This window comes from Taudactylus pleione, unplaced genomic scaffold (assembly GCF_031769625.1).
Source record: "Taudactylus pleione unplaced genomic scaffold, aTauple2 ptg000005l, whole genome shotgun sequence".
Taxonomy (NCBI): domain Eukaryota; kingdom Metazoa; phylum Chordata; class Amphibia; order Anura; family Myobatrachidae; genus Taudactylus; species Taudactylus pleione.
This window is the reverse complement of record NW_028284408.1, coordinates 22788172-22813573: the sequence shown is the minus strand read 5'-3', so window position 1 is coordinate 22813573 and position 25402 is coordinate 22788172.

Sequence of the window (25402 nt, the reverse complement as noted above, 5' to 3'; positions counted from 1 at the left end):
GATACACCCCTGTTCAGAGGGGACACGTCTGGGCTGGTTGTGTATATTATTGTGGAGTGCTGGCTCTTTCCGTGTATATTTATATATTTTGAGTCTCCAATATCCAAAATGCTTGGGACCAGGGGTATTTTGGATATTGGAATATTCCGTATTTTGGAATATTTGCATATCATAATGAGATATCTTGGGAAAGGGACCCAGTCTAAATACAGAATGTATTTATGTATTATATACACCTTATACACACTGGGCCTGATTTAGAGCCGGACGCTATTTGCGGACGGTCGTTGCAAAAAGAGGGCCGGCTATTTAAATTGAGCGCTCGCTCTTTGCGGTTTGTTGATGCCTCTATGTCTGAGCAAGCGAATGAAAAAAGCGCTCGCTATTTTGTAAAGACGCCCCTTTGCCCTTCGCATCACACATCATCTCCGGTATTTATTAGATTAATCGGGTACATCGAAAGGCATCTGAACTGCTCGCAGTGCTTGTGGTTGGTTTTTCTTACCGCTATCACTGCGAGCAGTTCAGGCTAAAAGACAACCAAGTGACGTGGTCGATGACGCTCCTTTACTAATTATGCACTCCCATTAAACGCCCTTTTGACCGTTAGGCACGCCTGCGTTCGGATCTCCACTCCCCCGTTTTCAAGCACCTTCCCCTGTTACCACCCACAAACAGTACATTCTGTCAATCAAATTAGCAGCCCCTCGCTGTTTTGCGAGCGCACGATTTCCGACCGCAATGACTGGTTTGCGCATGCGCATTACGACCCATATGCATGCGTAGTTGTGCGAACATCGCTCAGAGCGAATGAGCGGCTGCTTATGAGGGGCTCTGAATCAGGCCCACAGCCTGCAGGTCATTTTATAGAATATTTTCAATAATTTTGAGGCTCAAACAAAGTTTGTGCACATACATGAAATTCATTTATGTTTCATATACACCTTATACACAAAGCCTGAAGGTAATTTTATACAATATTTTTAATAATTTTGTGCCTTAAACAAAGTTTGTGTACACTGAACCATCAGAAAGCAAAGGTCTCACTTTCTCAGTCATGCTAAAAAAATTGCATATTTAGGAATATTCTGTATTTCGGAAACTCCCCTGCTATTACGGCAGCCCTATCTGACTCATAGGGGCTGCACAAATGCAGCCCCCAAAAGCCAACCTGTCTGCTAGCTTAGCAGCAGGTCCGGGATTAAGCCACGCTCCTGATTTAGGCCACACCCCATGACCACCAGCCTTAAGCCCCGCCTCCCGGTGACATCAACTGTCAATCACCAGGATGACAAGGGAGGAGAGGGAGGATGTGCAATGCAGACCCCCCCGGCCAGACAGGTAAGGAGCCACCGCTGGACATGCTTGTTATACTTAATGCAGGCGGCAGCTGCGGAACATATAAGACGCCACCTCTGCACTTTCACCTGAGACACTGGGTAGTGGATTTTGATAGGGGTAGTAGGTTGACGTTTGACTAGGGCGTCAAGAAACCTTGTACCGGCCCTGATTATGACTAAATATAAAGGGTAAAGTAAGTATCCATGTGAGGAAAGCCAACAAAAGCGCCATGGCAAATCTGGGAGAGTTACAGGCTTCCGTTGAAGATATTTAAGAATAGCTGCAGTGCTTCACAAATATGTACTCTATGGGAAATAGCAAAGAGAAAATCTCAATATGCTATAAACACACACTTCACCCACATGCCACAAAACACCTCCACAGCAGCAGTTCCGCCACAGGGCCTTATTCAGAAATGGACGCCAATGCCATCGCAGCTGTAATCTCTCACGGATCGCAATTGCAAAAATATGCTAATGACTCACTTGCCACCCAGTGCTTAGCGATGTCCACTGACAGAATCTTACATACACCGCTCACGCACTAAACCGGAAACATCGAATGCAGATTAGGTGGCCATCAGCTTTCTTAGTAAGTCTAAGCTGCCACAGACTTAGCGGGTCGCAAGAACGCTGCAAACAAGAACGCAGTGGCTAATTTATGGACGCTCAGAAAACAGTGTTTAAATGGTCCAACATGCCTGCTTTTCTCTAACCACCCCCCTGTTACGCTCTTTATTGGCTTTGTAAAGCGGAGAAATAGTCTCGCTGGGAACAGCGTACCACTTGACCCTAGTATGTATATCACTGGTTGAGAACCACTGTTCTAAACAATTAAAATGTTTTACTTTTCATCATGATTTGTTTTATTTATCGACTATCTCAATGTTGTAGGTAAATTTTTTAAGTTAAAAATATTTTTAAAAACTTGATAAAATTATTGGGGAATGGAACAAAATTGCAAACTGAGTGGAACAAAGTAAAAAAATGGTCACCCAATTTAAGAGCTTTTAACTAATGCAGGGAAGAGTATGAAGATATGTAGCTATTCCTGTCTGCATGATTTATATGTGACCTTTGAGCTGACCCAACACAGGAATTTGGATTATGACTCCAGTCAATTCTGCAATTCACTGAACATCTGCTCCCAAATATTTAAATAACATGATGAATGGGAGAACAGGTCTACAATCTTCTGATAGGTAGTATAAAGGATATGGGTACTCAAATTTGTACAAGTAACTCTCATGGTCAAATTTCATTCAATTTCATTATCGTTCAAATCGACCAGTTACTGTCCCCTTCAAACGACCAAACGATGGTCGATGTGCGGGCACGGATGGTCGATATCGACCATCGCTCATGCATGCAGGCCAATCTGGTCGATATCAACCAGGTTGGCCTGGTTACTATAGGGACCCGCGATCGTTAATCGCGGGTCGTTATAGTCGATGTTGGGTTGGTACATGTGCTGGATGTTCGATATCGAACATCCAGCACATGCAGGACGATCAGACAACAATCGTTATCTGATTGACCAGAAGTATGACCATGTGTATGCACGGTGCCAGTATGTATCTTTTGGTTAACTATCTAACAGTAAATGCCAGTAAAAGAAATAATATCCTCAATAACGTTTCATGCAGTCTGATGAACTAGTGTGCTGAATTCACAAATTGTGATTTACTCATGATACAGCTTCACAATGGGTGAGAAATAGTAGCCCCACCCTGTGGACCTCATTCAGAGTCGGTAGTTGCGGCCGCTCGGTCGTACGCCACCGATGTTTGCTAAACTGCGCATGCATAAAATTCGCAATGCGCGTGCGCAAACTAGCTATTACGATCAGAAATTGCTCTCTCCTTGAACACAGCCAGGTCGTTAGTTTGAGTGACAGGATGAGGCGTTTGTGGGTGGTAACAGGGGAAGGTGCTTGTGAACGGGGGAGTGGAGATCTGAACGCAGGCGTGCCTGACTATGCAAACGGCGTTCTATGGGAGTGCATAATTAACTAAGTAGTGTCATGGCACATGTGACATGGGAGGTTTTTACACTGACTAGATCGTAGTGCTTAAGAGATGGTATGGTCAACCCTAAGCTCTACGAGGAGCTCCGATGGTTCCTGATGGTCTCGATTAATCCTTATATGCCTGGAGATGACGTGTAATGCGAACGAGAAGGGGGCGTATTTTTAGTCTTACGGCCGCATCCTCCCCTCGCTCGTCCAGCTAACGATCCCATCTTAACGACGCAACTTGTGAGCGCTTCATTTGCATATCCGGCCCCTTTTACCTTACGACCGTGCGGCCGCAACGACCGACTCTGATTGAGGTCCTGTATCTTCTGGCCTGTGAAAAAAATATTGTTTACTACCAATTTGTAAACATTATTTTAAATATATATTTAAACCTATCTATTTAAGAGTGTGACTCACCGACCTTCTTTTTTGGATGGGCTGAAAATTACATGAGTGGTCTGTCCACTGTGCCCTGAGACAGATCAAGTGGTGAATTAATTTCTTCCTCCAAGGTGAATGTCAATGTGGGGATGCAAAGAATGATAAATACCATCAGTGTTTTGAAAATCTGTGCTAACCATATTAGGATAATATTACAAGCCAGAGAAAATGATGTAAAGGAAACAAACTGTTTATAAATGGATATGTGCAGAGGACTGATGGCACATAAGAGGTACATAGAGGGGTTTGATGGCACATAAGGGGCATGTGAAGGGGTTTGGTGGCAAATCATAAGATTCCAAAGGTGTCTAATGGCATATAAGGGGCCATCTGCAGCAGTCTGATGGACATAAGAGGCATCTACAGGGGTCTCATGGCATATGAAACATGTGGAGTGGCCTGATGGCATATCTGGGGTATGTAGAGGTGTTTAATGACACATGAGTGGCATATAGTGGGGTCTGATGGTACATAATGGACATGTAAAGTGATGGTACATATGGAGCATCTAGAGGGGACTGATGGCATATAATAGGCATGTGGAGGGTACTGATGTCATATAAGAGTCATCTTGAGGGGTCTTATAGCACATAAGATGCATGTGGAGGGGTATCATGGTATATAAGGGGCATGTGGAGAGCTCTGATGGCATATAAGAAACATGTGGGTGAGTCTGGTGGCATTTAAGGTGTAGGTAGAGGTTTCTGATGGCATATTAGGAAAATGGAGGAGTCTGATGGCACATAAGAGGCCATAAGCGGCCAGTGGAGAGGTCTCATGGCTTATAAGGGGCATGTGGATGGGTATGATGGCACAAAAGGGTCTTGTGGAGGGGCTGATGGCACATAAGGGACATCTCAAAAGTTCTGATGGCATATAATGGGCATTTGAGGGTCTGATGGCACATAAGGGGCATAAGGAGGGGTCAGATGGTGCATAGGGGCATGAGGATAGACTGATTGCACATAAGGGGCATCTCAAGGGCTCTGGTGGCACATAAGGTCTATGGAGGAGTCTGGTGATACCTAAGGGACATTTGGAGGGGACTGATGGCACATAATGGGCATCTAGAGGGGACAGGTGCCACACAAGGGGCAACTGGAAGGGGTATCATGGCACATAAAGAGCATTTATAACGGTCTGATAGCACATAAGAGTCATCTAGAGGGGTCTGTTGGCAGATAAAGAGCATCTGGAAGGCATTCGGTATGATTTACCGCCGGACCCATGCCCGGCGGTTGGAATCCCCACAGCGGCATCCCGGCAGAGGAGGAAATCCTGATTGTCCAAGGTATGTATTGTCTAACCTAATTCTACCCCCTAACCCTAACCCTTCCTTAGGGGTGCCTAACCCTAACCTTCCACCCCAGTGCCTAACCTTAATCCCCCCTCTAAGTGCCTAAACCTAACCCCCCCTTCCTCGCCACCTAAACCTAAGTCCCCCAGGGGGGTTGCCTAACCCTAAATTCCCCCAGGGGTGCCTAACGCTTACCCTCTTTTTCCCTAGCCTAAACTTAACCTCCCGGGGGGGTGCCTAACCCTAAATCCCCCCCGGGAACACTAATCCTAACTCTCCCCCCCGCCCACGGCTATCCGCGCTCGGCGCCCGTTGTCCATTCGATCGGGATGCCGGGCACCGGTCTCCTGGCGTTGGTAAAATGACAGGCGTCTAGATTTAGACACGTGTCATTTAACCCTCGCCGGGATTAAGCAGTCGGGAAGCCGGCTGTCGGGATTAGGTCTGCTGGCTTCCCGACTGCATACCTCTGGAAGGGACTGATGGCATAAAGGGGCATGTGAGGAGGTCTTAGAGGGGCATGTGGCGAGGTAAACTCTGATTGGAACCAGAAAATGAGAGTTATGGTAAGAGTTTACCTTTGTTAACTCTCTTTCTTCGAAGTCCATAGGGTCTACAGGGAGACCTTGGGGTGTAGGTGATGAAAAACAATCTCGGGCACCACGCAGTTAAAGCTTTAGCTCGCAGGATGCACTGGGTCCACTCTCCCTATACTCTACCCCTGAGCCAGAGGCACATAAGTTGGTAATAAGCCAAAGGTCGGAGGAGGATAAGAGAGAAGGAAGACTGGTAAACTCAAGAAACACTCACAGAAAAGGAGACAGGAAACCGCTCACCAGCAATAGCGCCCATATGAAGCCAGGTGCGTCAGGGCGGGTGCCCTGTGGACCCTATGGACTTCGAAGAAAGAGAGTTAACAAAGGTAAGTTCTTACCATAACTCTCATTTTCTTCTTCACGGTCCATAGGCTCCACAGGGAGACTTTGGAGATGTCCCAAAGCAGTCCTTTTAAGGGTGGGGAGGCTCCTGTACTGAGAGGAGAATCCGGCGCCCAAATGAAGCATCCTGAGAGGCGAAGGTACAAAGCTGAATAGTCAAGGCGCCATGGCGAGCTGCCCACGAGGGACCCACAGACCGAGTAGAATGAGCCTTACCAGAAGACGGAACAGGCAGGCTTGACTGCGTGTAAGCTTCTGAGATAGTCATATGAAGCCATCTAGCGAATGTTTGCTTATTGGCTGGCCTTCCCTTCTTATGAAATCCTCAGAGCACAGACAAGGAATCTGATTTCCAAAGAGAACTGGTACGGTCCACATAAATCCTGAGGACGCGGACCACATCCAATGAGGCCTCTCCTGCCGAGAGGTCTGGAGACAGAAAGGCCAGTACTATAATTTCCTGATTAATATGGAAACTAGAAACAACCTTAGGAAGGAACTCAGGACCTGATTCAGACCATCTCGCTAGGATGCGTTGGCACGCAGCCAGCTGATTGTTTGCATTCTGCGCAAGCGTAAGCATTGCAATGTGCGTGAACCAGTGTGAGTGATCGGGAAGCGTACGCTCGCCGCCCATAGACAGCCCTGCAGAATGATTGACAGGAGAAGCCGTTTGTGGGTGGTGACAGGGGCTGGCCGTTAGAAACAGGGGAGTGGAGATGCTGAAGTATGCGTGCTTGAGCATCTCAACCCCGTTTCAGAGGCGTGCTTAATTAAGAAGCAGCATTATATTACATGTCACCTGACTGCAGTGGCATAAGTTCATCCCAGATGCCCGGAGGCAAGTTATAATTTGGTGCACCCCGCCCCCCCCCCCCACACCATCACAGCCGCTGACACTGTAATGTAGCAATTTGTATGCAGACAGGCTATAGATGGACGAAGGCAGCAGCTGATGGTCTGACATGGAGCTTTCCATTGATGTATGGTGGCTTTTCAGGTGCCGGGAAGAGGTGTCATGTATTAGGCGGCCGTTACAGTACACTCCGGGTACATAGTTACAGCCCTAAGTGGGGTGAATGGGGATGTCCCAAAGCCTAGTTACAGCCCAAAGGAGCCCTAAGACAATGGAGGCGCCTGCCGCCAGGCTCCAGCTCTGAAGGGGCACGTCTAAGCATACATAGTTACAGCCCTAAGTGGGGAGACTTTGGGGATGGAGGAGGTGCCCCTTCAGGACTGGAGCCTGGCGGCAGGCACCTCCATTGTCTCCCATAGTTCTGCCCCTGCCTGGCTGAATTTTACACTGAAGTGCTCGCACTGCTTGTGGTAGGGTATGGTTAACCACAGAGCTGTAACTAGAATTTTTGGTGCCCTGTGCCAGAAAGAGCATTGGCGCCCGCCTCATTTTTCAAAGGGACATAATGCACCCAAAAAAGGGGAATTGCTTCATGGGGAAGGGCCAGGGAAGAGATAGGGGAGGCCAGGAGATGCTGGGGATGAAATAAGAGGAAACTACAAGTGAGAATGATAATAAACAGAAATTTTACAGGCCCAAACAGCGCCCCCTGCCCTGTGGTGCCCTGTGCGATGGCACCGGCCGCACTACCCTAGCTACGGCCAGGGCCGGCCCTAGCCCAAATTTTTTGGTAAGCAAGTATATTTTTTGGCACCCCCCCTATGCAGTGCCCTTTTTACAGTGCCACCGGTAGTGGTCCCCCCTGTGCAGTGCCCTTTGTGCCCCCAGTAGTATTCCCCTTATATAGTGCCCCCAGTAGTAGTCCCCCTATGCAGTGCTCCCAGTAGTGGTACCCCCTATGCAGTGTCCCTTTTACAGTGCCCCCGGTAGTGATCCCCCTGTGCAGTGCCCCTTGTGCCCCCAGTAGTATTCCCCTTATATAGTGCCCCAGTAGTACTCCCCCCCTATGCAGTGCCCCCAGTAGTGGTACCCCTATGCAGTGCCCTTTATATAGTGCCCCCAGTAGTGGTCCCCCCCTTGTAGTGCCCCTAGTAGTAGTCCCCCCTCTTGTAGTGCCCCCAGTAGTATTCCCCCCCTTGTAGTGCCCCCAGTAGTAATCCCCCCATTGTAGTGCCCCCAGTAGTAATCCCCCCCTTGTAGTGCCCCCAGTAGTAATCCCCCCATTGTAGTGCCCCCAGTAGTATTTCCCCTCCTTGTAGTGCCCCCAGTAGTAGCCCCCCCTTGTAGTGCCCCCAGTAATAATCCCCCCTTGTAGTGCCCACAGTAGTAATCCCCCCCTTGTAGTGCCCCCAGTAGTATTTCCCCCCCCTTGTAGTGCCCCCAGTAGTATTCCCCCCCTGCAGTGCCCCCAGTAGTATTACCCCCTGTAGTGTCCCCAGTAGTATTCCCCCCCTAGTAATCCCCCCTTGTAGTGCCCCCAGTAGTAGCCCCCCCTTGTAGTGCCCCCAGTAATAATCCCCCCTTGTAGTGCCCACAGTAGTAATCCCCCCCTTGTAGTGCCCCCAGTAGTATTTCTCCCCCCCCTTGTAGTGCCCCCAGTAGTATTCCCCCCCTGCAGTGCCCCCAGTAGTATTACCCCCTGTAGTGTCCCCAGTAGTATTCCCCCCCTAGTAATCCCCCCTTGTAGTGCCCCCAGTAGTATTCAACCTTCCCCCGCCCCCCACAGCAGAGACGTAATAAAAAAAAAAAAAAAAAACACTTACCTGAAACCCGCTCCTGTTCCTGGTCCCGCCGCTTTGCATTATGAGAGTGACGTCACGTCATGACGTCACTCCCATTACCCAGTGCGGAGTCGGAAGATGTCCGGCTCTGGCAGTGGGAGCAGCAGCCGATGAGAGTATCTCTGACTCTCATCAGCTGCTAAAGCAAACACACAGCTGCCGAAGCCGGCGACTGTGATTTTGTGCTGTGTAGTGCTGACCGAACTCCGTCCGTTCAGCGCTGCACACGCGGTGCAGCTGTGTCACAGAGACACAGGGCCTGATTCAGAGCCGGACGCTATTTGTGCTCGCTCGTTCAGAAAAAGGGGCCGGCTATTTAAATTGAGCGCTCGCTCTTTGCGGTCTGCTGACGCCTCTATGTCTGAGCGAGCGAACGAAACATGCGCTCGCTATTTTGTAAAGACGCCCCCTGGCCGCTCGCATCCTACGTCATCTCCGCTATTTATTTGATTAATCGAGTACATCGAAAGGCGTCTGAACTGCTCGCAGTGCTTGTGGTAGGATTTTCCTTCCGCAATCATGCGAACAGTTCAGGCTAAGAAACAACCAAGTGACGTGGTCGATGACGCTGCTTTGTTAATTATGCACACCCTTAAAACGCCAGTTTTGACCGTTTGGCACGCCTGCATTCGGATCTCCACTCCCCGTTTTCTAGCACCTTCCCCTGTTACCACCCACAAACACCTCATCCTGTCACTCAAATTAGTAGGCACTCGCTAATTTGCGAGTGCTCGATTTCCGACCGCAATGACTGGTTGGCGCATGCGCATTACGACCCATACGCATGCGCAGATGTGCAAACATCGCTCGGAGCGAACGAGCGGCCGCTTACGAGCGGCTCTGAATCAGGCCCACAGTCTGCCCGCGGCCCGCATGGTATGCAGCTGAGGCGCCTTACGCAGCTGTGTACAATGCGTAACGGGAGAACCGGCCCTGGCTACAGCCCTGGTTAACCACAAGCGCTGCATTCGCTTCCGATGGTACCCGATGGTATCGATGGTTGCATACACATCCTGGAGATGACGTGCTCAAGTGGGCATCTTAAGACAGGCTGGTGGCGTCTGCATACACAGAGCGATCGCACGGCAAGATATAGTGGGCGTGCTAATGCCTTGCCGTGCGATTGCTTGCCATGACAAAATTTGCATATGCATCTAGTGTGCGAACACATCTACCGAGCGGGTCTGAATCGAGCCCTCAGGGTGAGTACGAAGCACCGCCATATCCTGGTGAAATATCAGAAAAGGAGGACAACAGGAGAGCGCTCCCAATTCTGACACCCTTCCGGCAGATGTAATGGCCAGAAGAAAAAGAGTCTTAGCTGTTAACCACTTAAGTTCCCCTGAATCTAGCGGTTCAAATGGAGGACCCTGGAGGGCCTGAAGAACTACTGCCAAATCCAAAGGAGCCACTGGTGGGTCAAAGGGAGGTTGAATCCGGCTAATGCTTGCCGTGTGATCACCTGCCACAGATTTGCATACGCATCGTGCGAGCGAACGCATCTAGCGAGCGGGTCTGAAGGAGGTCCTGTGTACAAAGCAACCACTAGTATGTATAGATACTAACAGGGAGCAATATATTGGTCCTGTCTTATGCTTATGTAAGCTGCAGGAACCCATTGCCAAGATATGGCACGGTGCAGTACACAACAGTAAGTGACAGACCTCAGCAATATTGAATTATATATATATATATATATATATATATACACAGGAAACCACACAGGTGGCACTCGGAGTCAGATAACGTGCAACGCCCTCACCAATGTGCAACGACCTATTCATAGGTCATTGTTTCAGGGTTCATAACCCCTTGCTCAGGGCAACATCACCTTATGATGTTGTCCTGAGGTCCTGTGTGGTTTCCTGTATCTATTGTCACCCAGGGAGGGCACCGAAGCGAGTTTTGGGCTGCATGCCTTCAATTTGTATAAGGAGAGTGCCGAAGCTGCGGATTTTATATATATATATATATATATATATATATACAGTCAGGTGCATAAATATTGGGACATTGACAGAATTTTCATATTTTTGCCTCTATTCACCACCACAATGGCTTTGAAATGAAACAAACAAGATGTGCTTTAACTGCAGACTTTCAGATTTAATTTGAGGGTAATTACATTTAAATCAGGTGAACGGTGTAGGAATTACAACGGTTTCTATATGTGCCTCCCACTTTTTAAGGTGCCAAAAGTAATGGGACTATCAACTCAAAAGCTATTTCATGGACAGGTGTGGGCTATTCCCTCGTTATTTCATTATCAATTAAGCAGGTAAAAGGTCTGGAGTTGATTCTAGGTGTGACATTTGCATTTGGAATCAGTTGCTGTCGACTCTCAAAGAGCTGTCACTATCAGTGAAGCAAGCCATCATTAGGCTGAAAAATCAAAACAAACCCATCAGAGAGATAGTAAAAACATTAGGTGTGGCCAAATCAACTGTTTGGAACATTCTTAAAAAGAAAGAACGCATCGGAGAGCTCAGCAACACCAAAAGACCCGGAAGACCACGGAAAAAGACTGGGGTGTATGACAGAAGAATTATTTCCCTGGTGAAGAAAAACCCCTTCACAACAGTTGGCTAAATCGAGAACACTCTCCAGGAGGTAGGTGTATATGTGTCAAAGTCAACAATCAAGATAAGACTTCAAAAGACTGAATATAGAGGGTTCACCACAAGATGTAAACCATTGGTGAGCCTCAAAAACAGGAAGACCAGATTAGAGTTTGCCAAACAACATCTAAAAAAGCCATTACAGTTCTGGAACAACATCCTATGGACAGATGAGACAAAGATCAACTTGTACCAGAGTGATGGGAAGAGAACAGTATGGAGAAGGAAAGGAACTGCTCATGATCCAAAACATACCACTTCATCAGTGAAGCATGGTGGTGGTAGTGTCATGGGGTGGGCATGTATGGCTGCCAATGGAACTGGTTCCCCTGTATTTATTGATGATGTGACTGCTGACAAAAGCAGCAGAATGAATTCTGAAGTGTTTCGGGTAATATTATATGCTCATATTCAGTCAAATGCTTCAGAACTCATTGGCCGGCATTTCACAGTGCAGATGGACAATGACCCGAAGCATACTGCAAAAGCAACCAAAGCGTGTTTTAAGGCTAAAAAGTGGAATGTTATGCAATGGCCAAGTCAATCCCCTGACCTGAATCCGATTGAGCATGCATTTCACTTGATGAAGACAAAACTGAAGGGAAAATGCCCCAAGAACAAGCAGGAACTGAAAACATTTGCAGTAGAGGCCTGGCAGAGCATCACCAGGGATGAAACCCAGCATCTGGTGATGTCTATGCGTTCCAGACTTCAGGCTGTAATTGCCTGCAAAGGATTTGCAACAAAGTATTAAAAAGTGAAACTTAGATTTAGGATTGTTTAGTTTGTCCCATTACTTTTGGCCCCTTAAAATGTGGGAGGCACATATAGAAACCGTTGTAATTCCTACACCGTTCACCTGATTTGGATTTAATTACCATCAAATTAAATCTGAAAGTCTGCAGTTAAAGCACATCTTGTTTGTTTCATTTCAAAGCCATTGTGGTGGTGAATAGAGGCCAAAATATGAAAATGTTATCAATGTCCCAATATTTATGCACCTGACTGTGTATATATATATATATATATATATATATATATATATATATGAGGTCAGGTATGAACCACCCTAACAACACCTGTATTAGGGCAGAATGAGAGAAAGGGTATACCTATAATCAGACAGATAGAAAAAAGATACAGATAGATAGCGCTAGCACAAGTCACATACAATGCAGACAGACGCTGCAAAGCGGCACTATACTCAACTACACAGTCGCAGTTTCTGGTAGGAAGTAGCGATACATACTCTGACCCTGGGGAGAGTACGCTGACCCTGCGAAGAGGTACACAGGGGAACCGGACCATGCTGTCCTGGGAGAACTGCTACTGCACCAGAGAAAATGGCCGCCGGAGATCTCAGAGGGGGCGTGTCCAGAGGAGGAGAGCAAGTCAGGGAAGCCAGACCGCAGTGGAAAGGCGCGCTGAGCTGAGGGGAGGAGCCATTTGAACAGGGAATCTGTCTCCCCTGGCCGGTTATTAACCCCTGGGACGCTAGTTTCCCGCACCAATAAGTCCCAGGTGGTCCAATGAATCGCAATGGCCGGAGCCTGCGTCCACACCCAGCACCTCCGGTCTGTCCCCTGAGACTGGAGGTATTGACTGCTATAATATGCCGGTCACCACAAGCGGCAACCTGCCTTACCGGTACTGGCATCGCGGCAGCGGAGGGGTGATGGTGCGACAGCGCAGACATCCCACGGACAGTCTACTGCTGCTCGTTCTAGTAGTAAAACTAAAATAATATAAAATATATAAATTAAGCTTTAGGGGCTGTCTAAACAGCACTCCCTGCGAAATAGTGACCCGACTACGGCCGGGCACCAACGAAACTAAGGTGCCTCTGGCTCGGGGGCAGCTTATAGGGAGATTGGACCCAGTGCATCCTGTGAACTAAAGCTTTATCTACGTGGTGCCCGGATTGGTTCCCATCACCTACACCCCAAGATCTCCCTGTGGAGCCTATGGACCCTGAAGAAGAAAAAGTATAAAAAGTACCCCACTCCTTCCCCTTTTGTATATTTAATTATTTTGTGCATGAGCTATCCCGTTCCTTTGCTTTTTCTTCCTTTCTTAACCTTTTTTTCTACTTCTGCGCGACTTATTCTGTCTTTATTTTCTTCTCTGGTCTGGGGCTGGTCTCAGGCTGGAAGGAGTGGTGCTCCTCTTGCAGCTCCGCATCTTAGGGATGAGAGGTTATAAAGTTTTGATGTCATGACATCTTATTCCCTGTCTGACACAATCACTGTTAGCGGTGGAGAATTGCATAGGAGGAGGAGAGCTGGGGACAGCTGGGCATGCTGCTCACATATTATCCATCACAGTGGGTGCCCTGCATTTCAAGACGCTCCGGCCAGCTGTACAGATGCAGGTTATCTGCCTGTAGCATCTAAAGAAAACGGGCGGCACTGCAGCAGCGATACTGGCTGTAGGGTGCCATTCCAGAAACAAGAGCCTTGGGGCAGTGACTGTGCCACCTACAGAGTCCTGTGCTCTGTGGTGCACACCCCTAGTTACTGCCTTGGTCATCATTACTATCAGTGTGCATCTGCATTAGCCCTATGCCTGGTACAAGATATTCATCTGAAATCAGCCAGACCTTTGCATACACATGACTCTGAGTAGCAGGTAATTTTGCCTACTCGCCTATGAAGCCCTCAGAACACTTTGCCTATAACAATACTGGATCACAACCTCTATATACCCCTGTCTATACCTTCTTATATCCTACCTATGAACCTCTAAGGATGACGCTAATTTGCATACGCAGTCATACAGTAAATAAAAACTTAAGACATGGAATCTATGGTTCCAAAGCACAAAGTATTATTCAGGTAAAAGTACAGTCAGTTACACGTTATTGATCCAGACACAATTCAGCGCAAAGGAATTATACAGACCCAAGTACAGTATACATACGCAGTGCTTCCGGACCAGATGTTAGGCATCAGCAAGAAACCCCTCGTCTATCAGCATTCAGCACGAAGACTAACAATCCAGCGTTTGAGCACACATATTTATACCCCCCCAGGAATAGACAAAACAATAGAGACGTTGTTGCTGATGTCATTGGTTCCCAAGGGGGATACATCTGTTACAGAGCATTTAACAGGCTGATTCAAATAGACACAACCCAGCCTCCAACAACTGAGGGTCCCTAGATTCCCGCCACATGCAACATCCTAACAGTTGTTCATATTATATACATTTTGTTGCTTGAAGTCTCTGCGGTCCATAAGTCGAGAATGCATGATGCGATCTCCCCACCGATAATACCGGAATACTGTGGAAAGAGTATGCATCAGTACAAAACCAAACACGGCTTAACTTATCATGTATAAAACCTTAGTTACCAAATAATCTTTATTTCATAGCATTTATACTTAATGAACAAACTTAAATCTTATACCTTAAAGCTTATGGAACCTTGTATGTGAATATGTAATGTGTGAGTGTACGGGGTTTGATATAAAGACACTAGTTAACTGGGGACAGATGCGTGCGCATTTAGCTACTAAACAGCGTTTTCATATAGGATCTTATGCATTCGCTAATATGCGACTAGTTAACAGCGCAATTGTGCGTATTAATGTGTATATGAAAAACGGTGAAAGATGCAATCACATGATGCTATTAGTAATATCGCCATATGTACTTAATTTTGAGTTTATCTAAAATGGCGCTGGGGCGGCTATTCGCAAAATGGCGTCTTGCGATTTCATTTCCAAGATGGCGTCTTGCGGCCAGTCGCAAGATGGCGTCGCCGCAATTCAACTTTAAACTGATCTTGTCTCAGCCAATTATCCAGCTTCGACAGTCCACCCTTTAATAGCAAACAACATGCTATCACAATCTACTCTTTGAATTTAATTTAGGCTTACATTTACATATTATTTAGTGTTATTGTGGGATGGCACAAACAAGGTGGTTCTTAATCCATCAATAATGTGTCTCTGGGTGGGGACATAAAACTACTATTATACGCACACCGCGGATCTTGAAAGATCATGTGAAAAGTGTGGGAATGCACCAGTCTTATAAAAGCAGTCTTGAAGGGGAATTGAGACTTTACATTATCTGAGGTGTTCTAAAAATAACATTTCAATAAGACATTCTATGCACGTCTAAATATAATACATCAAATGATGGTATTTCCTAGTTCAGGGTTGTAATGCAGTTCTATATTTACCTCAGTATTCATATTGTCATTTATGACCACCATCATAGTTTTGTTCTTGCGTTTTACTCTATGTTTACATTTTCCACACTTCAACACAATAGGAACACACCGGATGCATATGCCAATTATTATGATGACAATTAGTATAAGGATCAAGAATTTGCCTAAGCTACCCATCACTTCCTGGACCCATTCCCCTAGACCTGAGAACCATTTTACTGGGTTCAGCCATGAAACCCATCCTTCTATCTTTTCCCCTACTTCAGCCACTAAAGTGTTATGGTTCTTACGAAACTCCCATTTTAGCTGCAGAATTTCATCCATCTTCCGGTCTATCACTTCCTTAGGGTCGCTGGTATCATTGGTGACATAGGTGCAACATTTTACTCCAAACTTGGTGGCTAACGTTACGCAATACCCTCCAGTAACAGCAGTTAAATAATTCAACACTAGCCTGTGTTGCACCAGTTCTTTCTTGTACGCTTGCAATTCTCTCCCTGTATACCTGAATGTGTCATCGTACATCTCGGTGATATTATCTATCAATTTAGCAAGTTTCTGAATATATCTAAAATTTAATGTACCCCGAGCAATCCTGGTGGGATCCAATGCAACTAAAACTTGAAAGCCAGTTGTTTCACTGATTAACTGAGTGGCTTTATGCACGTCACCAGGTATCATATTTCTTTTGCCTCTGTGTTCATATTGCGTATATTGCATATTGAAGATATGGTGATGGTGTGGTGATGGTGTGTTCTTATGTATACCAAGCATTTCAACATGTGTGAGGGTCATAACTTCTGGGACTACTCTTCCCAGGTAACACAAACATTCGGAACTCAGGGAGAGCCATTTATATGCTTTTCTTCCACATATGAAATATACATTATCAGGGAGAACATAAGGACTGGTATGCATCATTATCATTAAGCACATTTCCCTTGCAACCAATCTTATTTCTGGGTCTTCCATCTGGATGATGCAATTCTCTGGCTGTATTATTTTAGCACAATAACCATCTGGCACCTTACCAATAATTTCTTTGGTGGAACTCAATGTATACCGATACCTAAAATGTTTCCCACCAGATTTAATTGGGCGTAACAGTTCATGGTTCATGGACTGATTATCAGCTCTCTGTGAGAAGGTCATCGTCTGATTATTCCCCGTCACTTCCCAACTCCCGGGTTTATTGGGGTTGGTTATGTTTAAACACAAAAGTGATCTATCTACTTGGAATTGATAGAGTTAGAAATGAGGTGGTTTGGATGAGAGGAACTTTCCAGCCAATGTTTTCCCTTTCTGTAATTCTAAAATTTCCGTGATATTCAGTGGAAATGGCACCAACCCTACATTATGCTGTCCCTGTGGCACATGTGAACACACCCAGCAATCAGTTTGATTTAACACTTTGCCTACCATGCTATGATAATCCTCTAAAGGATACCCACCCCAGTACGGGTTATATTTAGGTTGGCACCATTGGATACAGTTCTCATCAACTAGGGACCCACATAGCTCACAAATACAGGAATCTTCAGACAGTAAACCTCCACACCGTCCCCGAGTATACGGAATGACAGCTCTCTTAACAATAACAGTACTAAGATTGGTCAGACACTCCCCAGATTGGCATTGCACTCCTCCTGACTCCACTCCATCAGCACTGCCATCAGCTCCCATTTCCTCGATTGGTCTCCCATCACAGAAACTGGATATTCCCAAACCAACCAAGATGGAGAACACTCTAAAAGAGAATATGAAAATGAACACAGCAGGCCCGTCCATTGTCACAACAAAACCTGCAAGTTTCTTTTAGTTCAGGTATCTCACTACAACCTTTTCAATCCTCCCGGAACAAGCTCGCGAGCGACAGGTCCACACTTTCAGCCTTGTCTCCGACTTGTTTCTCCACCGGTTGATTGACCTTTTTGCAGTGAGTGGAATGGACCCAGGTATCTCTCTCGACCACCTTCAAAGAAGTAGTAATTGTCAGCAGCACCTGGTACGGACCTTCCCACCAATCAGTCAAACAACCTGAACGAAAGAAATTTCTGATCATAACATATTCTCCTGGTTCAACATCATGACTGTTAGTTTCAGGCATATCATTAGACAACAATTTCAGTTTCTGCTGCTGTTGCTTTAACTGCTTACTCATTGATATAAGATACTTTACAGTTACCTCGTTGTTACCCTTCAGGTCTTCCTGTGGACTTATAATCAAATGAGGTTGTCTACCGAACAGTATTTCAAATGGGGTCAGATTTAGAGGGGTTCTAGGAGTGGTCCTTATGCTATGTAGGACCAAAGGCAACGCTTCTGGATATCCTAGTCCAGTCTCTGCCATGATTTTACTTAACTTATTTTTAATAGTCCCGTTCATCCTCTCTACCTTGGCACTGGCTTGCGGTCGGTAGGGGGTATGAAGTCGGCTATTAATACCCATCAGCTTACACATATTTTGAAAAACATCACCTGTGAAATGAGTACCCCTGTCATTCTCAATGATTTGAGGGATACCGTATCTGCATACAAATTCCTGAACTATTTTCTTGGCAGTAAACGCAGCAGTATTAGTGGCCGCTGGGTAGGCCTCGACCCAGTTAGAAAATACGTCAGTGCACACTAATACATACTTAAGGTTCCTGCAGGGTGGTAATTGGATGAAATCAATTTGTATCACCTGGAAAGGTCTATCAGTCGGTGGAATGTGGGACGGTTCGGTAGGGATCGCCTTCCCTATGTTCTTCCTCAAGCAGGTCAGACAGGACATTGCTATCCTTTCTGCTTGTGAAGAAAAACCTGGTGAGCACCAGTATGCTCTCACCAACTTGCACATACCTTGTTTGCCCAGATGAGTCAGACCGTGTGCTGCCTCAGCCAGGCTGGGGTAATATGCCTTGGGGGCTACTGGCTTACCTTGTCCGTCCCTCCAGAGCCCGGAGGACTCTTGCCCACATCCCTTGGACTTCCAAATGGATTTTTCCTGAATTGAACACAAATTTTGCATCTCAATTAATTTCAGCATATCAATTGTTTGGAAAGACTTAATTTTTTCAGTTGGGGAAAACATTTTTAACCCTGCTGCCCATTTTGCAGCTTCATCGGCTCTGTTGTTGCCCAGTGACACCGAATCATCCTCACATGTATGGGCTTTACATTTAATTACTGCCACCGCTTTGGGCAGTTGGATTGCTTCTAAAAGATGTTTTATGTGTCGGGAATGTGCAACTGGTGTGCCTGCTGCTGTCATAAAATTTCTCAGACGCCATAGAGATCCAAAATCGTGCACCACCCCGAACGCATACCTCGAGTCAGTGTAAATGTTAGCAGATTTGCCTGCTGCCAGTTCACACGCTCTAGTTAGTGCTACTAACTCTGCCACCTGGGCTGAGTGAGGAGGACAAGAGGCTTAGCTTCTATGATGTCTGTGTCATTTACAACAGCATAACCTGTACATAATTCACCTGTGTCTGTTTGTCTATGACAACTCCCATCCATATAAAAAGTCACATCCACATTCTGTAAAGGTGTGTCATGTATGTCAGGTCTAGCAGTAAAGGTCTGATTCAGATATGTCATACAATCGTGCGTATCATTATGTCTGCTGAACTCACCTCCCGCCAGCAACTTGCCTTCTTCCACCCTTTGTACATCATGTTGTACATATGGTAAATACGTTGCTGGATTCAGCGTGCTGCAACGTTTAACAGTAATGTTTACGGGTGCGATTAGTGCTACTTCCCATTTGGTAAACCTAGCCGAAGAGACGTGTCTGGTTTGAGCTGTGTTCAACAGAGCAGATACAGCATGGGGAGTGTAGACAATCATATCATGACCCAATACTACGTCCTCACTTTTACTCACCAATAGAGCGGTAGCTGCTACACTTCTCAAACAGGTGGGGAGTGATCTTGCCACAGTGTCCAATTGGGCACTGTAGTATGCTACGGGCCTACTGGCATCACCATGTTTTTGTGTAAGGACACCTGTAGCACAACCATCGGCTTCCGTACAATACAAATCAAAAGGTTTTTCATAATCAGGTATTCCCAATGCAGGAGCTTTTGTCAGACTATCCTTAAGATTAAGGAAAGCCTGCTCTGATTCCTCTGTGTGTACGACACGATCAGGCTTTGAGGAAGAGACTAATTCCTGTAAAGGTAAGGCCAAAATAGAAAAACCTGGGATCCACATTCCACAGTATCCACGCATTCCCAAGAAGGTACGAATTTGCTGTTGATTCTGCGGCAGTGTCATGTTTTGTATGGCCTGGATTCTATCCGTTATAAGATGTCGTAAAACCTGGGTTAGGCAGTGTCCCAAATATTTTACTCTGGATTGGCACGGCTGTAGTTTGTCCTTAGCTACTTTGTGTCCTGTATGCGAGAGATGAAGTAATAAAAGTTTAGTATCATTTAAACATGACATAAACGAGTCAGAACATAGCAATAAATCGTCCACATATTGAATTAGAACAGATCCATTGGCAGGTTAAAAAGATTGTAAACAGTCATGCAATGCCTGGGAGAAGATACTGGGGCTGTCTATGAAACCTTGGGGTAACCATGTCCATGTGTATTGTAAATCTCTGTATGTAAATGCGAATAGATACTGACAGTCAGGGTGGAGAGGCACAGAGAAGAAAGCAGAACAGAGGTCAATGACAGTGAAATTGGTTGCATTTGGTGGGATCTGCATCAGAATGACAGCTGGATTTGGCTCTCTACCACCTTATTAACACCTCTAAGGTCTTGTACCAGCCTATAACCCTTCCCACCACTCTTTTTCACTGGAAAAATGGGACTGTTGGCTATACTAGCTGTACGAACTAAAATTCCCTGTTGCAATAATCGCTCAATTATTGGAAAAACCCCTAATTCTACCTTTTGTTTTAGTGGGTACTGGGGAATTTTTGGAGCTTGCCTACCGCCTTTTAAATTTCCCATTACAGGGCTTACGTTTGCCATTAATCCAGTGTCCTGTCCATCCTTTGTCCAAAGGGAATCTGGAATTTGGTACAACATTTCATCTACCTGGGATGGATTTTCATTTAAACTTGTAGAGTGATACATTATCCTTTGGGGAGTGTTCAATATATCCCGCACCTCGTGTGCAACTCTCTCTGGGATATCTAAAAATACACCATCAGGGGTGCAGTATATAACACATCCCATCTTACATAACAAGTATCTACCCAGCAGGTTAGTAGGAGCCGCAGCAGCCAGAATGAAAGAATGCCTGGTATGCAATGGCCCAATAGTAACCTCTGTGGACTTTGTTAAAGGATAATGTTCCACTTTACCTGTTACACCCATTGTTGGTACTGTCTCATTGGTCACCTGTAAATTAATGGGAGATTTTATCACTGACCTGGTCGCCCCTGTGTCTACAAGAAAAGGATATTCAGTACCAGCTACATCAACCACCATGACCGGTTCTTCCCTAGTACTTCCCGTTAACCTGACTATCTGTAGACTACAGGTATGACCTGACCCCTAGCGTTGGCTACCATTCTCCAATAAAGCATTTACGGCCACAATTGGAGCTGGTGCCTGCTGGACATTTGCTGGTCTCTGGTCATATCCCTTATGGGGATATCCAGGTCTTCCCTGACTTGGGGTTCCTACTCTTTTTACTGTACAGTTTCTACTTAAGTGTCCTGTTTGTTTACAGTTAAAACATGTTTGTGGATCGGGTGAAGACATGTGTTGTTGTGAGGTTTGAGCAGAGGGTAAAGGTGGTGAATATGGGTAAGGATAGGGAGGGTAAGGGTATTGTGGGGGATATGAAGTTTGTGAGTAGTATGGGACCTGTGGTTGTATCGGGTTAGTAGGATAGCTGTGATTGTTGTTTGCGTAGGGTTAGTGAGGGCATATACTTGTTCAGATGTAAGTGTGTGTGCAGGTGCAAGTGTGTCTGTTGGCTGTGATGTTACCATCATTCCCTCCAGAGCTTGGATACTGACAGCCATTAGCTTTTCACTCTGGGCTTCTCTCTTCTTTGAGATGTTTTTGTCATGTTCGATGGTGGTTTCTATGAGGGTATCTATTGTGAGTCCCCGCCAGCCAGGCTGTGAGGTCTGAAACCGGGTTTTTAAACTCTCTTACAGACCGTCCACGAGTACCGTGACTATCATTCCCCTGTGGTGAGTGCTATCTTTAATATCTTCTATCCCAGTGTACTGGGTGATAGTCTGCAGTGCCCGATCGCAATAATCTTCTGCAGATTCACTCTCCTTTTGCTTAATGGTGAAAATTTTGTTCCAGTTAACTACTACTGGAAAATATATACCCAATTGAGTTACAATGCGGGAAATGTTACCTTGGTTTACTTGGTCTGTTAAGGGAACGTCACCATCCAATACACAATCCGTGATAAATTTTGTCACGTCGGTATTGCGTGGTAGACAGGCCCTTAACACCACATGCCAATCTTTAGTAGTGGGCTCATGTGAACTACCCAAATTTCTCAAAAATCTTTGACATTTGGCTAGTTCCTTTTTGGGATCGGGGAAATCATTTATGATGGAATTTAGTTCTGCTCTTGTCCAAGGACAATGCACTACTACTTCCCTCGTGGGCACTACACCGTTCGCATCTGCATTTCCATTTGGAACGGTTATTGTCCGAATGGGATGCAGACCGCTAGCGCTGCTACCTTTGACCTGGTTACCTGGCTGGGGGTTTAATCTGCTGCTGCTACGTATGGTATGAACAACTTCCTCTACGGGTGCAGAGGGTGTTAACACTTCCCTTGCTGTTACCAATGGAGATGGCGGCACCACTCGTGATTGTGGTGATGCAGCATCTATCACTTGCACAGCATGGGAAATGGCAGACATTACAATAGGCTCATCATCCACATCATAAACATTTTCTTTATGATTGCTTAAGAGAGGGTACAAATTGCTTGCTACATTTTTATGGGTATTTTTGGTAACTGTACTTGCACCTCCATCCACATAAGGTGGGGGAGGTGAGCTCGAACTGCTGGCAATACTCTCCACAACGCTACCTTGCTGCACGTGCGCGCCATTTTGCGGCTCGCCCGTATTGCAAATTAGCGTCGCGGATGTATTCTCTGGCAATGTGCTCGCGACGCTAGTTTGCGTCGCTTCCACATTTTTAAGCCACGCATCCCCTTCATGCTGCCACAGTTTTAAACATTCATAATATTTAACCTTTTTCTCTCGGGAACGCATCAGACTGATGTGATCCCGGACATTATCTAATACATTTTTATCAAAACTACCAATTCTGGGAAACGGTCTAACACTCTTCATCGTCATTTTAAACCATACATCACAATACCTTATCGCATAAGTACCGTATTTATTATGCATAATACGACGAGCCGATCCGATCGGCGCCTCCATTAGCAGCACATCATTGTCTAACATCTCTACTGTTTGCGCGTCTAAAATCTCTACATCATTGTCTAACATCTCTACTCATTCTGAGACAAAAATCCTACGCTTTTCAATAAAGATTTAAACTGGTGAAAGACAATCAAGATACTTTCACTTACCTGTGGACGATTTAAGTCGGCGGCGCCCACACACCTAGATAAGATCTTCCACACCCGGATAAGATTTAGTAAGGCAACTTCCACACCTATGGAAGTTTGTATGTCGGCTACTTCCACGCACCTCTCTACAACAAAGACAACATGTACACTTGCTACTGTGTATAGAACGGTAAAGCTACTTACCGAGCGGCTAGCCTAACCCTTGCACCTAGCCCTTAAGGATCATACAATACCCTTAACTTTGTTCAACAAATACTCACTGTTACACACTTTTCCTGCGCAGAAAAATACATGTTAACCCAGATATTGATAACAATTGAAAAATGTAAACCTCAATGGATTTATTTAAACACATGGCAGCACAACCTGAAGTACATATACGCTATTGTGCGACCAGTCGCATACACAATAATGTGACTACCACACAACCGTATGACAACCTTTTGCTGCGTACACAAAAGTGCGTCTTTGCTGTGCGCAAACCTGCAACTCAGCCACGTACTCAATACTGCGGCACCCCTTTAAACGTTAGGTTCTATCAACAGAGGAAAACAAACTTTTTCCTCTCTTGTCCCTGGATTCTAGTCAGCTTCCTTGGCTCACACGGAAACGGATAGTGATCTTTCAGCACATGCAGGTAAAACCTGCATGTGGTCACTCCACCCTTTGCTGAGATATCGATAGCCATATGTACCGTGTGAGTAGGTGACTTCACTACGAGCCCCCAACTAACGATACTGGATCAGAATCTCTATATACCCCTGCCTATACGTTCTAATATCCTACCTATAAACCTCTAAGGATGACGCTAATTTGCGTACGCAGTCATACAGTAAATAAAGATTTAAGACCTGGAATCTGTGGTTCCAAAGCACAAGTATTATTCAGGTAAAAGTACAGTCAGTTACACGCTATTGATCCAGACACAATTCGGCACAAAGGAATTATACAGACCCAAGTACAGTATACATACGCAGCGCTTCCGGACCAGATGTTAGGCATCAGCAAGAAACCCCTCGTCTATCAGCATTCAGCACGAAGACTAACAACCCAGCGTTTGAGCACACATATTTATACCCCCCCAGGAATAGACAAAACAATAGAGACGTTTGTTGCTGATGTCATTGGTTCCCAAGGGGGATACATCTGTTGCAGAGCATTTAACAGGCTGATTCAAATAGACACAACCCAGCCTCCAACAACTGAGGGTCCCTAGATTCCCGCCACATGCAACATCCTAACAGTTGTTCATATTATATACATTTTGTTGCTTGAAGTCTCTGTGGTCCATAAGTCGAGAATGCATGATGCGATCTCCCCACCGATAATACTGGAATACTGTGGAAAGAGTATGCATCAGTACAAAACCAAACACAGCTTACTTATCATGTATAAAACCTTAGTTACCAAACAATCTTTATTTCATAGCATTTATACTTAATGAACAAACTTAAATCTTATACCTTAAAGCTTATGGAACCTTGTATGTGAATATGTAATGTGTGAGTATACAGGGTTTGATATAAAGACGCTAGTTAACTGGGGACAGATGTGTGCGCATTTAGCTACTAAACAGCATTTTCATGTAGGATCTTATGCATTCGCTAATATGTGACTAGTTAACAGCGCAATTGTGCGTATTAATGTGTATATGAGAAACGGTGAACGATGCAATCACATGATGCTATTAGTAATATCGCCATATGTACTTAATTATTAGTTTATCTAAAATGGCGCTGGGGCGGCCATTCGCAAAATGGCGTCTTGCGATTTCATTTCCAAGATGGCGTCTTGCGGCCAATTGCAAGATGGCATCGCCGCGATTCAATTTTAAACTGATCTTGTCTCAGCCAATTATCCAGCTTCGACACCTAGTTGCACCATGAACATTTGTTCAGCTCCTAATCAGGCCTAGAATGTCCAAAATGCACAGTGGCAGGATGCTAGCCAGGCTTTTTGTTCCCTACTAGCATACTACCTGAAAGGTCTCTCACTTGCACTAAAACATAATTGCCGACTTAGTGGCTGCCCCCTCCCGCAGCCAGAGGGGTTGGCTCAGTGGGGGGAAGGGGAGTATCGTGGCAAAGTGGGCGGACCGGTGGATGTGATTAAGTAATTGTGTCATTGTGGTGCCATCCTCTGCTACACAATATCATAATTATCAACATTGTGATGCAGGGGACTTAGGGCCTGATTCAGAGCCGCTCGTAAGCGGCCGCTCGTTCGCTCCGAGCGATGTTCGCACATCTGCGCATGCGTATGGGTCGTAATGCGCATGCACCAACCAGTCAGTGCAGTCAGAAAACGTGTGTTCGCAAAATTGCGAGTGCCTGCTAATTTG